The 20136-nt window shown below is 35.5% G+C and overlaps 1 protein-coding gene across 8 annotated transcripts in view; it reads right to left on the bottom strand.

The window, feature by feature from the left end:
• The window catches only part of LOC125650385 (C-C chemokine receptor type 1-like), a 37933-nt gene that overhangs the window by 10236 nt on the left and 7561 nt on the right, over positions 1–20136 (bottom strand). Inside the window, exons 1-2 of one of the 8 annotated variants that reach the window (XM_048878651.2) lie at positions 7680–7841; positions 2190–2301 (exon numbers count right to left, since the gene is read on the bottom strand). The gene's annotated coding sequence lies outside the window, so the exon portion shown is untranslated. Of the gene's footprint in view, positions 1–2189; positions 2772–5882; positions 6019–7679; positions 7842–20136 lie in introns of those variants that run through there. The other 7 variants (XM_048878646.2, XM_048878647.2, XM_048878650.2 and 4 more) reach the window with 7 other exon arrangements.

Here is a 20136-nt window from a genome sequence, read left to right as displayed (position 1 = left end):
GACTACATTGATATCTCAGATATTCAAAGCCCTTGCAGCTTCTCATTTTACATTACAGCTTCAGAATCATTTTGAATTTTCTCAGGATTTGAATTTCCATTTAAATATCACTCCTTTAAGGAGGTATGCTACACCAGAGAAATTTGATATGGATGAAAAGTGGAGGATATGTACAGCATTTTGAAATTGAAAACTTTCAAATTTACTTTATTTAGTCAAAAAGTACAGTTTAGTTGAAAGCAATCTGAGAAAATTTTAAAACCCCTGCTGGAATTGAACATGCGATCTACAGTTCAGCAGTCGACATGCTACACCTAATGAGCTACTCGGCTAGGTGAGAATTTTTAAGATGAATAGACAAATGTTGCTGATATTTATATTTTCCACCCTGTTTTAAAAGGAAATCAACCATTATGACGATGTAGAGTACCTCCTTAAATGAAGCACGGTGAAAACTCTCGAATTTTGCATATATTTTCAAATGTCAATTAGGTAGCATGTGACTTTCTCAAATTTTAAGATTGTTTACATGCATTCTGAATAAGATTTGTATATCTAATTTATTTTCTTGTTAAATATATAATACAATCTAGAGAGAGAGAATATATAATACGAGAGAGAGAGAATGATATATAGAGCACTAAAATGACCGGCGACAGAAACTAAACACGTGATCATATTTTCGAGTTATTTTAGGAAAGAAAAGATAAAGAAAATTACGTTTGGAACAACAAATGGCTTTACATGATGAATAATCATAAAAGTACTAAATTACTTAAAAAACTTCCTACATCTTAGTGTTTAAGAAGGCACTGATAGATAAAACTTTGAGTCACGTGCTCTCTCGATCAGGTGATCAACTTCGAGCGTTAATGAAACTTACAGAGAACGTTTTGTATATGATTTTATACTTTAGTAGTTTAAGTACAAATTACCCAATCCCGTGGGAATTTGCGCTCGGTGCCCCCTCCTCTCCTTAAAGAAGAGATCCCGTGGGGATCCGGATTAGGGTAGGTCCTCAGTACCCCTTGCTTCTGATAAAAAGAGTACTAAATACTGTCAGGAGAACCAGGTATACTTGTTCCTCGTGGTGAGGAAGATGCTCGCTATTTCTCAAGGTCAAAGGCCATATCTTCATGGTAAACATGAAGGAAAAACAGTACTAATACGATCATCAAACTTGGTGTAAATATTCTGCATAGTACTGGTGCCTTATGCATCCTCATGTGCCCGTATTTCGACAGTCTATGTTTTAGTTTTATACATCAAGTGAGCAATTCTGCACAAAATTTAGCTTAATCTTTTTAAGATGGAAATTCAACCAGTAATAATTATCTCTTTCCATTAGCAATGCATTGAAAATGGCAAGGTAAAACAATGGGTGCCTCCATTAACGGGTCCTAATTTCATCGGTTACGTCATCGAATCATAAAGGCCCCTTTTCCTAGAATCATCCGTCTAAGCAGACGACATGTTTTCACGTTATGTGGGGCATGGTTAAATCCATAATATGATTTTAATTAAATCTATGTATTATAAAGTGAGTAATTAAGCCAATTTCCGTGTGAAAAAGTTCAAATGAAGCGATTGCCAGGCTACCGCAACTATGATTTGCTTACAAAATTACGTAATCCCTTGCAAGAATAAACGAGGTGTATACCGTCAAAATTCGGACCCAGTAGAATCTAGCTAGGACCTTCGACCATCTGATTTTGCTTTTGAAATTGTACTTTATTAGAATGAAACCTTTCTTGAATTTGATATTCAGCAAATACATTTTACATGTAGAACCTGTTAGAAGCTGTATTTTGACTTCAAAAGTTCTGTTTGCGTTATTTTTTGACAAAGAATTTTTTTTGAATGTTAGTCCTATACCATTGATTACTGCTCTGTTACTGAGTATAATGAACGGATGTTTCTTGCAGTGTGATTGTTGCTCTTGTTAATTATTCTGTTTCTTTCCTTTGCCCCCGAAGTTTAACAATACACTAAGTATGACAATACACTAAGTATGTAAATCTTCTTGTCGCTGGTAATTTTAGTGTTTTATATGTTCATTTTGAATTTATTAATTTCAGTCTTCATAATGAAAAATAACATTTCGTTTAGTCTACAGAAATTTGATAGACAAATAAAGAAATTTCTAATATGAAAATACACAAAGCCCAGGGAAAGAGTGGCCATCTTACCTGATCAGAGAATCTCTATCTCAGGAAGAATCGGCAGACTACATTCCTCACTCTGACTGCTACAAACAGGCGCCCTGACACGAAGGTTCACATTTGACAGCAACACTACTCACTAGAATAGAGAAACAAAGACGTAGATGCTGTTAAATACGTGCCCACTAGCTTTTGTACGGCGCTTTGGGATACTTCAAGTGTCTTGTTAAATCAAACAATTGGTGCAAGATAACCTCTATAGGAAGCGATTTCTGTATGGGTATTTATTCGCGAAAGAAGATTACTTATCCTGCAGTTGATTTTTAAACTCATATTTCGGACATAAAGTGGCTGTCAAGAAAAGAGACGACATATTCTCCAGGATATTAAATCCTTATTAATTGTAATTAGCCCTTCACACAATAGCCTGGCCGTGCTTCAGATCTCGTCTTTCGCCATCATTCCTTCTGAATTAAGTCGGGAAAACACGAAGTAAACAGAGATACGATGTAACTGCGTGGTAATGTTCGGAAGAACGCCAGCCACGATGTGTGAATTCATAACTTCTTTTTAGTCCTTCTCTCACCTTAGCGATTAAATCGAAAATAAAACAAGTGGGGTCCCCCTGTTTATCACGCAGTAGGTTGCATTAGAAATATGTAGAGCGTTTGATATGAAGATTTCTGATGGCTTTGGCGAATCCCCTCCCCCTTTGTATCTGTTTAAAAACTGGATAAAGTGTATTACGTCTGTAGTTTTGATGCTTTTAGTCAAATATAAATTATTTGACCTACAAAAAGATAACAAAACTTCAATCATTACATGATGGATAGAATAAGCTAATTGGGTTAAAATGAAGAGCAAGCGTTAGTTTTCCCCCATTTTTTTAAAAAGAATAAAACACCAAATGTAAACAAAATTCTATTCTATTTCGAATTGTCTAGAGCTCATATAAAGGATACAAATATTTTCAAAATATCTTTGATGTGGAGAGAAAACTGTCGCAATATACTATGGAGAAGATATGTGCTGTGAAAGACACAATTGTCCAAACCTGTCTTGGGATTTCGCAGTGAAATATCATTTGTTTAAGTTCACTAATTAATTACCAGTTGTTAAAGGCCATCGTAAACATGCAACAAAACGTTTTCCCGATTAACCTGTACGATTCGTAATAATTGACATTCGAACTGATCACTTTTCCAGTCTGTGTAAAATTATTGATACAGCGACCCAAGTAAAAATTTCCTTTATTGTTTAATGGAATTAGGAATGGGGTTTGCATCAAACACGCCCTTTCGTTATTTTCTGTTATTATATTGATCTTTTCATTTAATTACTATTCTTTCTGTCTGATATACATACACTAATTACAAAATAATTTATATGCATTAAATCATGTTACTGAACATTGCAAAAGGGGAGATCACCAGGTAACATGTGTATGTATATATATATATATATAATATTCATATATAAATAGTGCAGATGACGGTAACATTGAACATTTTCACCTCGAGAGAACCATTGTCAACCGAGGTTCACGATAGTTTTCGAAGGAGGAAAATTTTCAATGTTACCCTCAACTACATGCACTGTTTGTTTTATTATACTGAATGTCATTCATTTATTTGTTGTTTTAATAGCTATGTCGTCTAGCAATCTTTCAGGAATCTGTGCTCAAGTCATAATCTTTACAATATCACCCGTTGTCAAGTATTGTTTCCCGATGCTAAATATTGGCACCCAGGAGCGCGTGGTTTCTGTTCTCAAAATGTTTTTTCAAATGTTTTTCGACCAGTCAGATAATTAGTATAATGTAAAAAAAAAATCAAAAAAAAAAAAAAAATCACAAACATGTAGAAATGAAGTTGGCATATACAAAATTCTCCACAAATCCAAGGTCAATTGGATTCAGTCATCCATTACGCCAGCGTACTGTATGAAAGCGTGAGGCGTTGTAGTTCATACCCTAATGTGTTTTCAATTTTTTTTTTTCATGTTCTTTTGTAATCTTTTCTGTCTTAAATTTTAGGGAGATCCCGCTGTCTGTGTGATATCACGTGCTCAACAAGTCTTTGTGTTTGTCTGGAATCTCCCTATTAGTGACGTAGATTATTGGTTGTAAGTTTATTCTATTTCTATTTTTCGTCATTAATAAATGACAATATTCATCAAAGCAGATCCATTTGTTTTTGAGGAAGTAAAAATTAACAAAGCTACGGGTCAAACTGACAAAGGTGGAACTTTTTTTTTTGGGGTATAGCATACATGCTTTATTGGTCAGGCATAGGATAAATGAAGGGCATAAAGCATGATGGCGAATATCGTCACAGTTTATGTGCATTATTTATTTCTTAAGTGTCCACCAGCAATGATATGCGCCTTACGTGTGAATTTGGGTGACATGACTTAATCGAATAGGCAATATCACTTAATGACAATAAATACCTATTATGAATAAGTGACGGTGCATTTCTTACAACAGCAAACAATGAAGCTTAAAAAGAAATATGGCTTCAGCACTAATTTCCATCAGTGAAAATAAATCATTAAAGAACGCAACCACAATACAACCAGTCTACAGTTATTTTGAATGCGTAAAGAGAGTGGGAATTATTCAGAACGATTTTCTTATAAAAACTAAAATTAAAAACTATTCTCTTATCATCCAGGTGCTTGTCGTTTCCAACTATCGCAAATACTGTATAGATGAAACGTCTTCACGATCAAGATTAATGGGCAACAACCCTGGGTAAAACATGTAGTAATCGAAACTCCTCGAATGTCTCGCGCACTCGACAGTGCACGAGACATTCGAGGAGTTCCGATTGCAAAATATAGTCGTGGGAGCAGTTGTTATTTCAAAAGTAGTTTGAATAGGTAATCAAACTATGACGTTTAACTTAGGTTTATGCACCCAGCATTAGAAGTGAAAGTCACGGATAGTACCTTTAACAAGTTCACGGTGAGCGTGGACCCTAATTGGTACGGCCAAGTCAGGCATAGGTCAAACTTTTAAGCTGGTGACGTTGCTGTATGAGTGAAAAATTCTTGAATGCGGCGTAAAACAGTAATAAAAAAATAAGACAGAACTACCGTATCTGATGACGTTACGCTTTCATTGGTTGTTGTATTATGACGCCATAATATGCCAATATTCCCCAACATCTTGAAATTATGTGAGACATACCACCTTTCAAACTTTGTTTGACTTTGCATAAAGTTTACCTTTGGAGGAATGGCCAGACAAACCATATTTCCAACAAAATTAATTTCTCCAAACAAATGGCAAATTTCAACGGACTTGCCTTATACTGTCAATACATGCAGAACAGTAAGACATGTACTAACTACATGTAGTATGATAGAGCGTAAAGCGTGACGAGCTCACTACAGTGAATACACAGGTAAGTCGTGTGGTGTGCTCCTCATCAGCTGAAAAATGATGAGCATTACCCAAAGTGCTCTGGAAAAATGTCGTTTACACTTCGTAACCTTATCGAAAAATATGAAAACTATAGCTGTACTATAGTCGGACAAACCATTTACCCTGTGACCGGACAGAGGTGTAAAAATGACGTCAATGTAATCGCAGATATATAATTAATCGTCATTCGTGTTTTCCCAAATGCCTTTAGTTATCATTTTACAGTTTGGATTGTATCAAAAAGTACTTGAATCATCCAGGATTACATGTATCGGATTTTATATTCTTACCCACAATGCTTCCTTAATTGTTACGAGGTAATTTGTGGCCGTTTCCTTTGGAGCTTTGTTTTTTCTTTAACATCTTTTCAAGCTTCTTTACTGTTTTCTTTTGCCTCCATCCAACCATGAATATCGAGAGACAATACAAATGATAAACAAATTCATAATTTCTGGTATTCCCATTAATATGTGAATAAGAACTTTGACGAGAATCATAGTTTCATATCCGTATCCGTTTCTCTTCCATCACTTCATTTCTATTTTGACAAGAGATTGATTGTGCAGCTTCTCATACATTTATATTTAAACAACAGATGTTTACAATAATGAATGGATCTAATCAAATTTATGTTCAGTGATCAATCTCACAAACCCTAGAAAGAATACAAAGTTAAGAGAAGACTAAAAACGGACCCTGGACATACCAGAGGTGGATTCAGATGTTTAGTAGGAGGAAGCACCCACTCTTGACCGGTCACATCCGCCATGAGCCCTATATCTTGATCAGATAAACGGAGTAATCAGTATGAAACACGTACGGGAGCATTCCATCTAACGTCAAGGTCGTAAATAGGTATCGAAAGTAGAATTTATGAAATGCTGATTTTAACAGAAATTCATATATATATATGGGAAAATAAAAGTTGTGACCCCTTCACTTTGCGTATAACACGTAGACATGCAATTCCTACATTTAAACACCATTAATTGAACGTTTTAGTATATGAATCGTAAATTGCTAATGTATTTAATTTACCGGTCATATTTGTCAAAAATAACACACTCCTCGCTGGAGTCTCATTGTAAGCTGAAGTAGGTAGAGGAATCATTTGGATCCTGAGAAAAGGTCCATTACGTCCTGTAATCATTAAGAACTGGTTGGAGGAGGTGTTTGTGCCCCATTATGGTGTAGAATTCCTAAGAGGTTATTGATCATCACATGCCCCCCTATGGAACGGAGAATGACGATGTTATGAGGGTCATTAATCAACATTACACAACGAGTCTATTTTCCAAATTAGAGGATATAGAAATCAATTCGCGGCGATTGGTCTGGAATTTGTCAGTATCTTTTTCTGTACAAATTCAAAGTTTTGAAACATATCACATGCAATATTATTAATTAAGATATCATTTGCGATTTATTTCACGTTTATACTTATTACAACGGCCTATACAATGTTGAATTTAAGAATAGTTTAAAGTTAATGTGAATGAAATTGAAATATTTGAAAATATACAACGCAATGTATTTTTTATGTTAAAGTATGTGATTATTATCTTGTAATGATATATTGTAAGGAACACAATAATTTAGTGAGCTTTTGTTTGTGTGTTTTACATCCTCTCAAATCTTTTTCGAAAATTCACCTATGTCTGACGCTCAGGACCATAAGGGTAGGGGGGGGGGGGCTCTTTGTCGTGCCAACGATTACCGTGATATAGCTACCCCGTTTTTAAAGTCTTATCTGTAAAACCCACATCTCTTACTTCTAAAAGCCGAGCGTATGACGGAGCAGTCACCGCCGATTTTGAGGCGGTGAAAGTTAAACCCGGTCTCGAACCCACGAGCTTCCGGTCAAAAAGTGAACGCTTTCATGAATGATTGAACCACTGCGATTGGTGCATTTCCTATGTAGAAAACTTAGTTGATGGAGAGTACTGAAAATATTGAAAAAAGATTTCAAAAAGCCAGACGCTGAATACATGTAGAATTAAGTTTTTGTCCTGAGTATACTTAAACATCTAGCAGTGGAATTTCCTTACTGAAACACATATTGACCTTGGGATGTAGACAACATTTACCATCATGAATGACGAGTTCAACAGTGTTTTCACCATACCAGATATCCTATACGTAAGTGCGACGAATGGTCATCACCAGCGATTTGAGCCGCATGATACTAAAATTGCTACCGAAACTTGATCCCCACAAAACAGGGAAGGAGTAAATATAAATATGATGGTGCATTCAGATGACAGAGGTAACCAAAGAAATTACGTAACGCCTTCAGGAGAACCATTCCCATCATATTTATCACATATTTAAACCCACGAGTTGATATCATAAAACTATTATTAATGTGATTAGCTGCTATTTCTCGCCAATCAACACCCTGTTTATAGAAGAACAGATTGATGATGCACACCTAGACGTCAACTCATTTTCACAAAACTCCACCCTGACGTCTGTTACAGCTATTAAGCCACCACTGTAGGCATAATAGTCTATTTAAATGGACTCAAACCTATTTGTCAATCTTTACATACGTATCTATAGATAAATCTCTATATACGCCAATATTTTGAACCATGAGTTTCATATTCAGTGGTGGATTTAAGGGGGGCGCAGCCGGCGCGCGCCCCCACTAAAATTTTCAAATTTAAGGTAAATCGTGGTATCTTGTTTCGAAAAATGTACTAAACAATAAAAGAAGCAATAATTTCTCCTACTCCCGGAGAAATAAATGACAAAATCTTTTGATCTCTTGAATAACTTTATTGGGATAACTTAATTTTTTCCAGAAACCCTTTAAATTTGCGTCATTCTATTAATTTCACCTTATCAAAAATAGTACATATTTCAAACCCTATAAAATCTTTAAAATCCAGGAGCTTCCGAGGGCTTCGCCCCCTGCCTCATAAAGTGGCGCTTCCAGTAACTGCAATTCCTGGATCCGCCCCTGATATTGTTGGATTTTGCATTTATTCTTCAATCAATCTTCATACACAAAGTTTTCCCGTGGGGAACCGGGTGAGAATAGGTCCTCAGTACTCTTTGCTTGGCGTAAAAAGGGACTATAATTGGGGTGGTCCTTCTGATGAGATCGCAAAAACCGAGGCCCCGTGTCACAACAGGTGTGGCTCGATAATAACCCATCCCTGCTCAATGTCCGTAAGCGCCGAGCTTATGCCTAAATTTTGCTGCCCTTCATTGGCAATGGTGACGTCTCCAAATGGCAAAAAATTCTCGTGAGGGACGTTGAATAATATACAATCAATCTTACAAAGATCTTGATAACAATATGACTATACCCTTGGTTTGTGCTCATACTGGCCTTGACCTGGTGTCAATCGTGGGTGTCAGATTTTAATCTTCGTCACTTTTCTCTCATCAGGACGGCTGTTCTACCGAACAAAAGATGTGGTATAAATGTATCTCTCTAGTGGTTCCGTAAAGTTTTATTACTTTGTGGAGAGATCCGAATTCCACAATGGCCGCTATGGGTATTGCGTTGAATGTTCTTACAGGCATGCCAGCTAAAATTGATCGGAGCTCATACATTCAGAAACCCCAATAGACATCATCAGATTTGTTCACTATCAGGCCCATCATCTTGCGAACCACACCATAATGAAAAAAGTTGTCACTGAAGACAAGAACATGCGGTCAAAGTTGTTTTAGCGCTTATCTACATTTTTCTTTTTCATGCATTTATTTATCTATATCCATTATTCTTTTATTGTATTTCTTTCAGTGGAACTGAATTATTCAATAGATCACGAAGTTTAACTAGAACAGTGAGGGTGGAGGTAAAATAGATAAAGTTACATGTAATTATATTTCTTTATCACTACTTCAAAACCATTTCGTTACCGTTCTAGAACCCCTGGACTGTCCTATCGGCTTGGCTTCTGTGGCACAGATCGTGACAGCCCAGTGTGGTTAGGATACATATCAACTACGAGGCCCGGTGGGTGTTGACTGTTCCTTCGTCAAGGCCTTTGCTTCAGGAATGAAAGTCACGTGTCTTTCAGATGAGAATTCATATACCGTGTCATAGGTAGGCGTTGACACAATAAAAACAAGAGACACACAGGCCTTATCAGTCACCCGAGTACAGTTAAAAGTATCTCTAGGTCCAAGGACTGTGGGATCTATATATATTTTCTAGTTTTGCTTATCTAAGCTAAATTCTAATATTCAGCAGCAGTATAAAACAAGATGTTCTTAAAACACAAATGCCCAAGGAAGTGTCTATACTGAAGAAAGACTTCACAAAATATACATGTAATGTGATATGTTATATTTACAGTGTTTTCTTTCGTGTGTATGGAATTTATTGTACAAAGGGGCGTGCTTTTTTTTTTTTTTTTAATTGTTATTAGTTATATTCACATACACTCGTATAAGTATAGACAAGGATCTCCCGGTACACAAAACATTCATGTGGGAGAATGGTAGGACTTTTAGTGTTATCAAATTCTATCATTATCCTGTGGGAGAACAAATCCAAATAGGACAGATAATCCCCATTATTTTCAATCCGATAATTAATCCCAGATAAAACATTTATGATTAACACTGTAGAAATGTAGGCTTTGATATCCAAAGTTTATTATTGTTCATGACCTAAGAGATCAAGTGAGTTTTGTATCTAATCAGAGTTTGCCATTCTTTTCTTCTTTCAGCTATTTTTAAAAAAAAACTTTTTTAGATGATTAATTCTTTTTAAAAAGTCTATTTTGACAGACAATCAGTGTTCGTAATTATGGTTGATGAAAACAGTAATCTTACTATCGACACAGAAATCTATAGAGATTTAATTTAAAGGAATTAATAAACACTATTATTCTAATACCAATGGAACAAGACTTCTATATCTTATTTAGATTTTTTGGTTATACATAAAGGATATGATGAGACAATGTCTGGCGCAGTTCTTTTTAATATTGCCATTAGAAAGAGAAGGAAAATGTCGGACAAAAGGAATCAGTCTGTTGTACATCGGTCATTTTCAAAACAAGGAGTTTCATATCATCGAGAAAAACTATTTAGATATAACGATTGTTCGTATGAAAAACCCATCTGAAAACCAAAAACGATTATTCGTTTCAGCTTCCAATTAAACGGTGTCTTTCATGTATATACCTTTTTATTGTATGTTCCAAGGCAGAATGTGTTTTAAGAAAGCCATTGCAATCTCATTTTTCTGTCTGATTTTCAGTTCTGTTTTCAAAGTCACAAATATTCATTCAGATTTTGAAATCCAGTTCAACTCAATAGAGTACAAAATATGATTATAGTCTTCCAAACTAAGTGTACTGGCTGTATAAAAGTGGCTTTTTCTGTGTACTACTATTTTCCTCACTTGACAAATTCCATGCCAATTTTATCCTCATTTAAAAATCTAGATCACGAAGGCTTTGATTTTGAAATTTTTCAAAGAAACCCCCCTTTTTCCTTCAGTAAAACTGGTGTCATTTGACCTTGATCCTAGTTTGTACATGTAGGTCCAAACATCCTCTTGTCATTTTGATGATCTCATGTTTCTATCAGTCCTGGTTCTAACGTTATACAAGTTTTTATAATCAAAGTCAATGGGGATACTAGTTTGTAGGTCACTACAGTCTTTTATCATTTCTGAAGATTCCATGTCTCTATCATTCCCAGTTCTAAACTTATACCAGACTTATGTTTAGGGACAGAGGTCAAGGTCACTGGAGTCACTTGACATCGATACCAATTTGTAGATCCCATCATCCTTTTATTCTGAAATTCCATCTCTTTATCAGACCTAGTTCTTACGTAATACCAAGTTTATGATCTAACGTAAGAAGTCAAGGTCACTGGAGTCACTTGACCGAGCTGCAGAACTGTAGCTCTCTGAAAAAATATTTTGACATAACAGAGAGCTACAGAACCACCCCTTATAAAAACCTTCGATTTACGGCGCACAAAAAGCTGCGCACGGTTGAGGCCTTATATCGTTGTATACAGTTCTGCAGCTACACTTGACCTTGATATTAGTCTGCAGACCTTATCATTTTCTTGTCATTTCTATTCACCGGTCTTGGTAATGTCTCCATATGAGTGAAAAATTCTCGAGCGGGACGTTAAGAAAGATACAATCAATCAATTGTCATTTCTAAAGGTCACATGTCTCCATCAATTCTAGTTCTAAAATTATATGAGTTTGTATGTTCAAAGTCAGAGGTCAATGTCACTTAAATTACGTGACCCTGATACTGTTTTGTGGATCTCATCATTTCTAAAGATCCCATATCTCTATCAGACCTGGTCCCTACGTGATACCAATTTTATGTTTTAAGGTCAAATGTCAAGGTCACTGGAGTCACTTGATACTAATTTGTAGATCTTTTCATCTTCTTATCATTTTTGAAGGTCTCATGTCTCCATCAATGCCAATTCTGAAGATTCCATGTCGCTATTAGTCCCGGTTTTAAAGTCATATCAGTATGTATGTTCAAGGTCAGAGGTCAAGTTTACTGGAGTCACTTGACTTTGATACCAATTTATAGATCTCATCATCATTTCTGAAGATCCCATGACTCTATCAGACCTGGTTCTTTAGTAAAACCAGCTTTATGCTCAAAGGTCAAGGGTCCCGTGGGGATCCGGGTTAGAATAGATCCCCAGTTCCCCTTGCTTGTCGTAGATGGCGACTAAATGGGGCGGTCTTTCGGATGGGATCGCAAAAAGCTAGGTCCCGTGTCACAGCAAGTGTGGCACGATAAAGATCCCTCCCTGCTCAAAGGCCGTAAGCGCCGAAATTTTGCAGCCTTTCACCGGCAGTGGTGACGTCTCCATATGAGTGAAATATTCTCGAGAGGGACGTTAAACAATATTCAATCAAAGGTCAAGGTCACTGAAGTCACTTGACCTTGATACTAGTTTGTAGGTCCTGTCATCCTCTTGCCATTTCTGAAGATTCCATGTCGCTATTAGTCCTGGTTTTAAATTTAAACACCTAGTATAGCCAATCCGAGAATAGATCATCAACATGGTATGTTTTTTTTTCTAGCCTTGCCCCCAATAGCAATATATACAATGTCTAGTCGTGTAAATTCTGGTAGGATAACTTTTAAAATTGCATTTATACAGCCATCACTTAAATCATGCTATATCAATCAGTGAGATGTCTGCGTATGAATTTGATTCTGTGTAGAGATGAATAAACATCGCAGGTATGACGTCATTCGTTCATCAACAGACAGCGAAAATAAGCCCCAAACGTAAATAAGTTCCATATGATTTGTTGGTTTTTTTTTCTATTCTAATGGGATGATTTCATTTACATTATTAATAAAATATCTATGGATTATATTGCGTAATGGAATCAATGCAAACACTTGCATTTCTTCTGAAAACAGCACAATTATCAGCATGTATGACACCAAATCTGGAGGGATTTATTAAAGTGAGAGCAAGGACGGTGTCAGAATAAAATGATAATGAAATTGTTGTTTCTCCATTCGATGATATTTTTTGTTTCTTTCGTGATTGAAACGTAAGCTATCTCTTCGTCAGAATTCGTACTCACTTCTAAAGATATCATCCGAGCTCGATATCATTACTGTCAGACCTTTATACCAGAGCAATTACCGATGTATCATGTCTGTTTAATAGGCCTCCTGATATTGTTATTCAGAATGAAAGCAGATTATCCCAAAAAGAAGGCAAAATACACAATAAACACACAATAATGAAATTGTAGACGATGGGATTTTAGCGGTAAATTGAAATAACGCCATCTGCTGTTAACAGATAATAAGGGGTTTTAGGAAATTCCTCGCAAGATGAAAATACGAAAACACCTAATTATTTTCAGATGAATTTCATGTTATATTTCATTGTGCTCAATTTTTATCACTGCTAGTGCTTATGGTTCTGTAGAATGTTCGTGATTTTATATTGTGTAATAGACAATGATCAATTAGCAGACGACTAGTAATGTAATTAGCAGACGACTAGTAATGGAATTAGCAGACGACTAGTAATGGAATTAGGAAACATTTGTTACAATGTCTTCATTTCCAATGTTTTTGCCTTCGATATCTCTGCCAATTATAATGATAATCATTTCCTCATGAATGCGATGTATACGTGGACAATAGCAATGTGCGTATGAATCTTGGAAAATATAGTAAATGTACATACATGTACGTCTATTTCAACGGCTGGAAATTCCGACAGAAATGGAAGTAGAGTGATTTAAACCATAAAATGTTTTCTTTGTTGTTTTATCGGGTGTTGAATGTAGCAAGCATTGCAGAAGAAGAAAAAATCATCACTCGCGTAAGTTTATGTTTATATTTCTATGCATTAAATATATATATATATATATATATATATATATATATCCAAATTGTGTTTTTAAAAAAAAATCACAGTGTCCGGTATAAAATATTAAAAGAAATAGAATAAACAGTACACAAAGTTAAAAATTTAACGCAAGCGCTTTCATTTTATAATCCTCAGGCGTTACATTTTAAAATAGTTTTGAAATGGTTTGACGTCATAAAGGCGTCCTAACATTTCACGTACATAACGACGTCATAAACGAATGAAGGGAAAAGGATTTTACGTTAAGCATATTATGACGTCATAGATAATAACAGTAAACATATTTTACAGTAAGCTATTGAGAGCCGGTTTTAAAGTCTTAATAAAGTGTCTTTCTTTTTCTCGTCGGGAAATAGTATTTTCTGTATACAGTTTATAAAACGGAAATACATTGAATTGTCCGTGGCCACACACATCTATATGTTCACTAACTTTAATTTTTCTGTATTCGGGTGCTGAAATGTGTTGTTTATGAACTCGTATACGAGTTCGCAGAGTAGTTCCAGTTTCACCGATATAATGTTTTCCACAGCCAGCACATGTTATAACATAAATTAAATTTTTGGTGGAGCACGTCATATCTGAATTTACCGTAAATTCCTTGTTGTTAAATTCGAACGAACTTCCTTCCCTTAAGTATGGGCACGTTCCGCATCGCCGATCGTCACATTTGGTAACGGTGAAAATTTTTTTGTTGGACTTTTCCTGAAAATTAGATTTACATAACAGTCTCCTAAGATTTTTCGGTTGTCTCTTGCTGTTGATAAAAGTATATTTCTTCATAATTTTCCCCATTTTTTCATCTGTTTTTAGTAGGTCGTTGAGTTGCCGAACGATAGGTGTAACATTAGAGTTCCTTGGGTTGTATGTTGTAACAAACGGTAAAATGTGTGAATTTGTTGTGGGATTGATTTTGGATTTATTGATAAGATTTTCTCTATTGAGTTCTCTGGCTTTCTTGATTCCGTCGTTTATAAGTTTGATTGGATAATTCTGTTTTTGTAAATAACTATTTAATTCCCCTAAACGTTGTTCTCTGGTAGGTTCTTCGCTAACGATGGTACATATTCTTCTGGCGAGGTTGTAAGGTATGGCACGTTTTGTGTGTCTTGGATGCGAGGACGAAAAGTGTAAATACTGGTGAGTGTCCGTGTGTTTGTAAAAAATATCTGTAATTATTTTATCCTCCTTTTTGATAACAGAAACATCCAGGAATGGTATACAAGATGTACTGTAATCCATTGTGAATTTTAAATTGATATCCAATTCGTTTAGAATGTTCTTAAATTTATTCAAATCCGTAATGTCTTTGTTCCAAATAATGAAGCAATCATCCAAGTATCTTTTCCAGTTTTGTCTTATATATAGACCGAATTGTTCATCAAATGATTTTTTAACTTTTTGGTATAATAATTCCTCTAAATAGCCGAGTGTAAGTGTGGCATATGTTGGAGCCATTTTGGTTCCCATTGCGGTACCTTTATCTTGAAGATAGTGTTTGTTGTTGAATGTGAAAACATTGTTTTGTAGTACAAGTGCTGTTGCCTCTAAAATAAAGTCTTTAGAAAAACGTTCATCTATTTGTTCTGGGTGTTTATCTATCCAATATTCTAGTGCTTGAAGTCCTAGTGGACAAGTAATATTAGTATATAAATTAACAACATCAAACGTTACTAATATTGCATTCTCGTTTACCTTATCAGGTAAGTGTCGTAAGAAATCTAAATCATCACGGACAAAACTGTTGACTTCATTACACAGAGGTTTTAATATAATGTCCAGCAAGTTACTAAGTCTTTGTGTTGGGGCGGATGGCCCCCCTACAATTTGGGCGGAATTTCAAATCCTTGGGTCTAAGACAAGTGATGTATTCACAATTTTGAAGCTGTATTGCGTGTTTTATTTCATCCGATTTGTGGACTTTGGGTAAGCCATAGAAATAGCTTTCTTTCAAATCAAAATTTGTGATAAAATCCTCTTCTTTTTCAGTAAGTGATGACGGATGTTTTTGTATAATTTTTCTAATTTTTTGTAGAATCTTTTTATTTTGACTTTCATTTATTTCCGAGTAGAACTCATCGTTGTTTAGCATATCTAATATTTTGGATTTGTAGAAATCTGAGTCCATTATTACAACTGCTCCCCCTTTGTCAGCTTCTTTGATAACAATGTTTTCATCCAATGACAATGATTTTAAAGCATTCATTTCAGTTTTCGATAGATTGTTTTTTCCGGTGTTTGAATTATCATCAATGATTGGAGTTTTTAGTAAAACATCACAAACTGTATCTAACATATTATTTCGGCCTCTCCTTGGATTAAATTTTGATTTATTTCTGAGAAGGCTTTCTTCCAGATTTTTCTCTTCATCATGTTCATCCTCCTCACCAAAGAATTCGGCCAGTCTCAATCTGCGGGTGTATTCTTTAATATCTTTAGTTAATTCTTGGGTATTATTTCTCGGTGTTGGTGTAAATTTTAAACTTTTCGATAATAAATTTATTTCGTCTTTTGTCAAATGTTTGCTAGAAAGGTTGATTACCTTTGGGTCCACGGTTTTGGTCTGATGTTCTCGAATCTCTGGCTTCCGTTCAGTTTGCCTCCGCCTAAAAAATACTGGCTGCTTTTTCTTCCAATATACGTGGTGCCATTATGTTTGAACACGTTTGTTGTTCCCGAATTTTTATAGTTTTTATAAACAGTTTGGTTTTTCGTTTTGAATCCTCTGTTGGTCTTTCTCTGGGTATCTGAGTCTGATGTCGGCCTCGATTGATACGGATGGCGTCCTGATTGTCCTGGTTGTTTTTGTTGTTGGTTGGTTACAGGACCTGTCCTTGTATTTTCTGTACTAGTGTTGTGATTTTTCCTATTACCCTCCGTTTTGAAGGAGACATTTTTCCTGGTTGCTGCAGCATAATTGACCACTTGTTCGTTGTTTCTGTTGGGTTTTCTTTTATTTGTATTCCGTTTGTTTGTTTTCTCCTTGATAACGGTTTTTCCATACTTTCTTATGTAATCTAACTGCCAAATTTCTTTGTATCGCCACCTGTCGATAGATTTCTTTTCTTCTTTTTCGCAGTCGGATTTCCACATTTCCTGCAGAATTTCTAACACTCTACCTGACGTTAAATCCTCGAGTTTTGTTTTGATATTCTCGTCGATGTTCATGACTTTCTGCTGGTTGTTGGAGGATCTCATTCGGAGAAGTTGTATTTCTCCTTTTACTCTCTCGATGGCAACGTTAGCTCTTATATCCGTTTGGTTTTCTGGTTCACCTCGGATTTCTGGAATTCTGAATTTTCTTGGTATGATAGGGGTATCTTCACTCAACCAATTTTCAAACTGATCAGCATCCTTTGCACAGTTTATCTGTTTCCAGAACAGTTGTTTTCTTAAATTTAAAGCTGTATTCCACTGGGTCTTCATTTTCTGTTTAATTTTGTTAGCTTCTTTCAGCAAAGTTATTGCCATCACTTGCTGCTGAATTGATTCAGTCGGTGTATGGTATACAGCGTGATTCCTCGAAATTTCCACACTAGAATTCACTGATTTTATGTAGGTTTCCTCATCGCTGTTGCTTACAGGAATCTCGCACACCATTAAGATATTTTTCATCTCGTCCACTTTTTTCTCAATGGATTCAATGCGATCCAACAAATCGTGAAGTAACTCATTATTATCCTTTTCCCTATGAGTCCCTTTGTGTTCTGCCATCACGGTCACTGGTGTAATATATCCAAATTGTGTTTTTAAAAAAAATCACAGTGTCCGGTATAAAATATTAAAAGAAATAGAATAAACAGTACACAAAGTTAAAAATTTAACGCAAGCGCTTTCATTTTATAATCCTCAGGCGTTACATTTTAAAATAGTTTTGAAATGGTTTGACGTCATAAAGGCGTCCTAACATTTCACGTACATAACGACGTCATAAACGAATGAAGGGAAAAGGATTTTACGTTAAGCATATTATGACGTCATAGATAATAACAGTAAACATATTTTACAGTAAGCTATTGAGAGCCGGTTTTAAAGTCTTAATAAAGTGTCTTTCTTTTTCTCGTCGGGAAATAGTATTTTCTGTATACAGTTTATAAAACGGAAATACATTGAATTGTCCGTGGCCACACACATCTATATGTTCACTAACTTTAATTTTTCTGTATTCTTAAGGGAAGGAAGTTCGTTCGAATTTAACAACAAGGAATTTACGGTAAATTCAGATATGACGTGCTCCACCAAAAATTTAATTTATGTTATAACATGTGCTGGCTGTGGAAAACATTATATCGGTGAAACTGGAACTACTCTGCGAACTCGTATACGAGTTCATAAACAACACATTTCAGCACCCGAATACAGAAAAATTAAAGTTAGTGAACATATAGATGTGTGTGGCCACGGACAATTCAATGTATTTCCGTTTTATAAACTGTATACAGAAAATACTATTTCCCGACGAGAAAAAGAAAGACACTTTATTAAGACTTTAAAACCGGCTCTCAATAGCTTACTGTAAAATATGTTTACTGTTATTATCTATGACGTCATAATATGCTTAACGTAAAATCCTTTTCCCTTCATTCGTTTATGACGTCGTTATGTACGTGAAATGTTAGGACGCCTTTATGACGTCAAACCATTTCAAAACTATTTTAAAATGTAACGCCTGAGGATTATAAAATGAAAGCGCTTGCGTTAAATTTTTAACTTTGTGTACTGTTTATTCTATTTCTTTTAATATATATATATATATATATATAAACTATTGAAATGTCATATCATTTCGTTACTTCAAACAGAACAGCCAATGCAACATTTGACCCTGACGACGCTCCATATTTGGTCATGATTACGCGGACAGGTGGTACTAAAAAACCGGATTGAACTAGTTCGAAACAAACACGTATTCATTGTTTACCATGAAATCAATGTCAGTTTCAAAAGAAATATGAGAAAAAAGATTCAGAGAAGGTAAATTCATAAAATGATATTCATTCTTGAAAATACATGAGAACAAGAACTGCAACTCTCAAAGCCAACATAATATTTAGTTATTTTTTTAAAAGTATTACAGTTCTTAAACAGCCCACTAGGCACTGATGTAAATTTTGGAACCAATTTCTGGTGTTTACTAAACCCTCCCCAAATACTAGATAATATTTTGTTAATTGTTTTTACAGAAAAGAGGTGAAAATACTTCCAGTTATTAATATTATTGGATTTCGCGTTAATACTTTTGGGATGCTGAGATTTTGTTTCTCCCAGATCTAAAGGTACATTAAAACAACTTTTGTAAAGTAAGTGCCCCACATTCCGGACAATGACACGGTTTCTAAATCTATCAAATCTCTCATTTCATTGCAAGAGAAGAAAATCTAAATATTTTTGAATAATTCATATCTTGAATGTGACCTGTTAGCACAACATAAGTGGGTTATTCGGTACCCTTAATCATATTGCATGCCTACGCCAAGATTGCTCAACCTCGTATTCAATATCGCTCCATTACCGCGCTTTATCATATCCAGTCAACTTCATTTTCATTAAAAAAGGACTAGTGTCTGTGGCATTCAATAATCAGTTTTCTCACTTTGATCTGTTTATCTACACGATATGGGACATTCAACTTCTCCTCGAGTTGTCAAGCACGCAATAACTAAGATTTACGTCAGATGCAGCCTACATGTATAAAGTTTTAAATGAGTGTCCAATCAGTGTCTAGTTACTGTCTATTGACCAGTCAGTGTCTGGTGTACATTCTGTGTCTATTGTCCAGTCAGTGTCTGGTGTACAGTCTGTGTCTGGTGTACAGTCAGTGTCTGGTGTACAGTCAGTGTCTGGTGTACAGTCAGTGTCTGGTGAACAGTAAATGTCTGGTGTACAGTCAATGTCTGGTGTACAGTCTGTGTCTATTGTACAGTCAGTGTCTGGTGTACAGTCTGTGTCTGGTGTACAGTCAGTGTCTAGTGTACAGTCAGTGTCTGGTGTACAGTCTGTGTCTGGTGTACAGTCTGTGTCTGGTGTACAGTCTGTGTCTGGTGTACAGTCAATGTCTGATGTACAGTCAGTGTCTGGTGTACAGTCTGTGTCTGGTGTACAGTCTGTGTCTGGTGTACAGTCAGTGTCTGGTGTACAGTCAATGTCTGGTGTACAGTCAATGTCTGGTGTACA

Source organism: Ostrea edulis, chromosome 5 (assembly GCF_947568905.1).
Source record: "Ostrea edulis chromosome 5, xbOstEdul1.1, whole genome shotgun sequence".
NCBI classification, from domain to species: Eukaryota; Metazoa; Mollusca; class Bivalvia; order Ostreida; family Ostreidae; genus Ostrea; species Ostrea edulis.
Note: the sequence above shows the minus strand (reverse complement) of the source record. Positions and strands in the feature narration are given on the sequence as shown.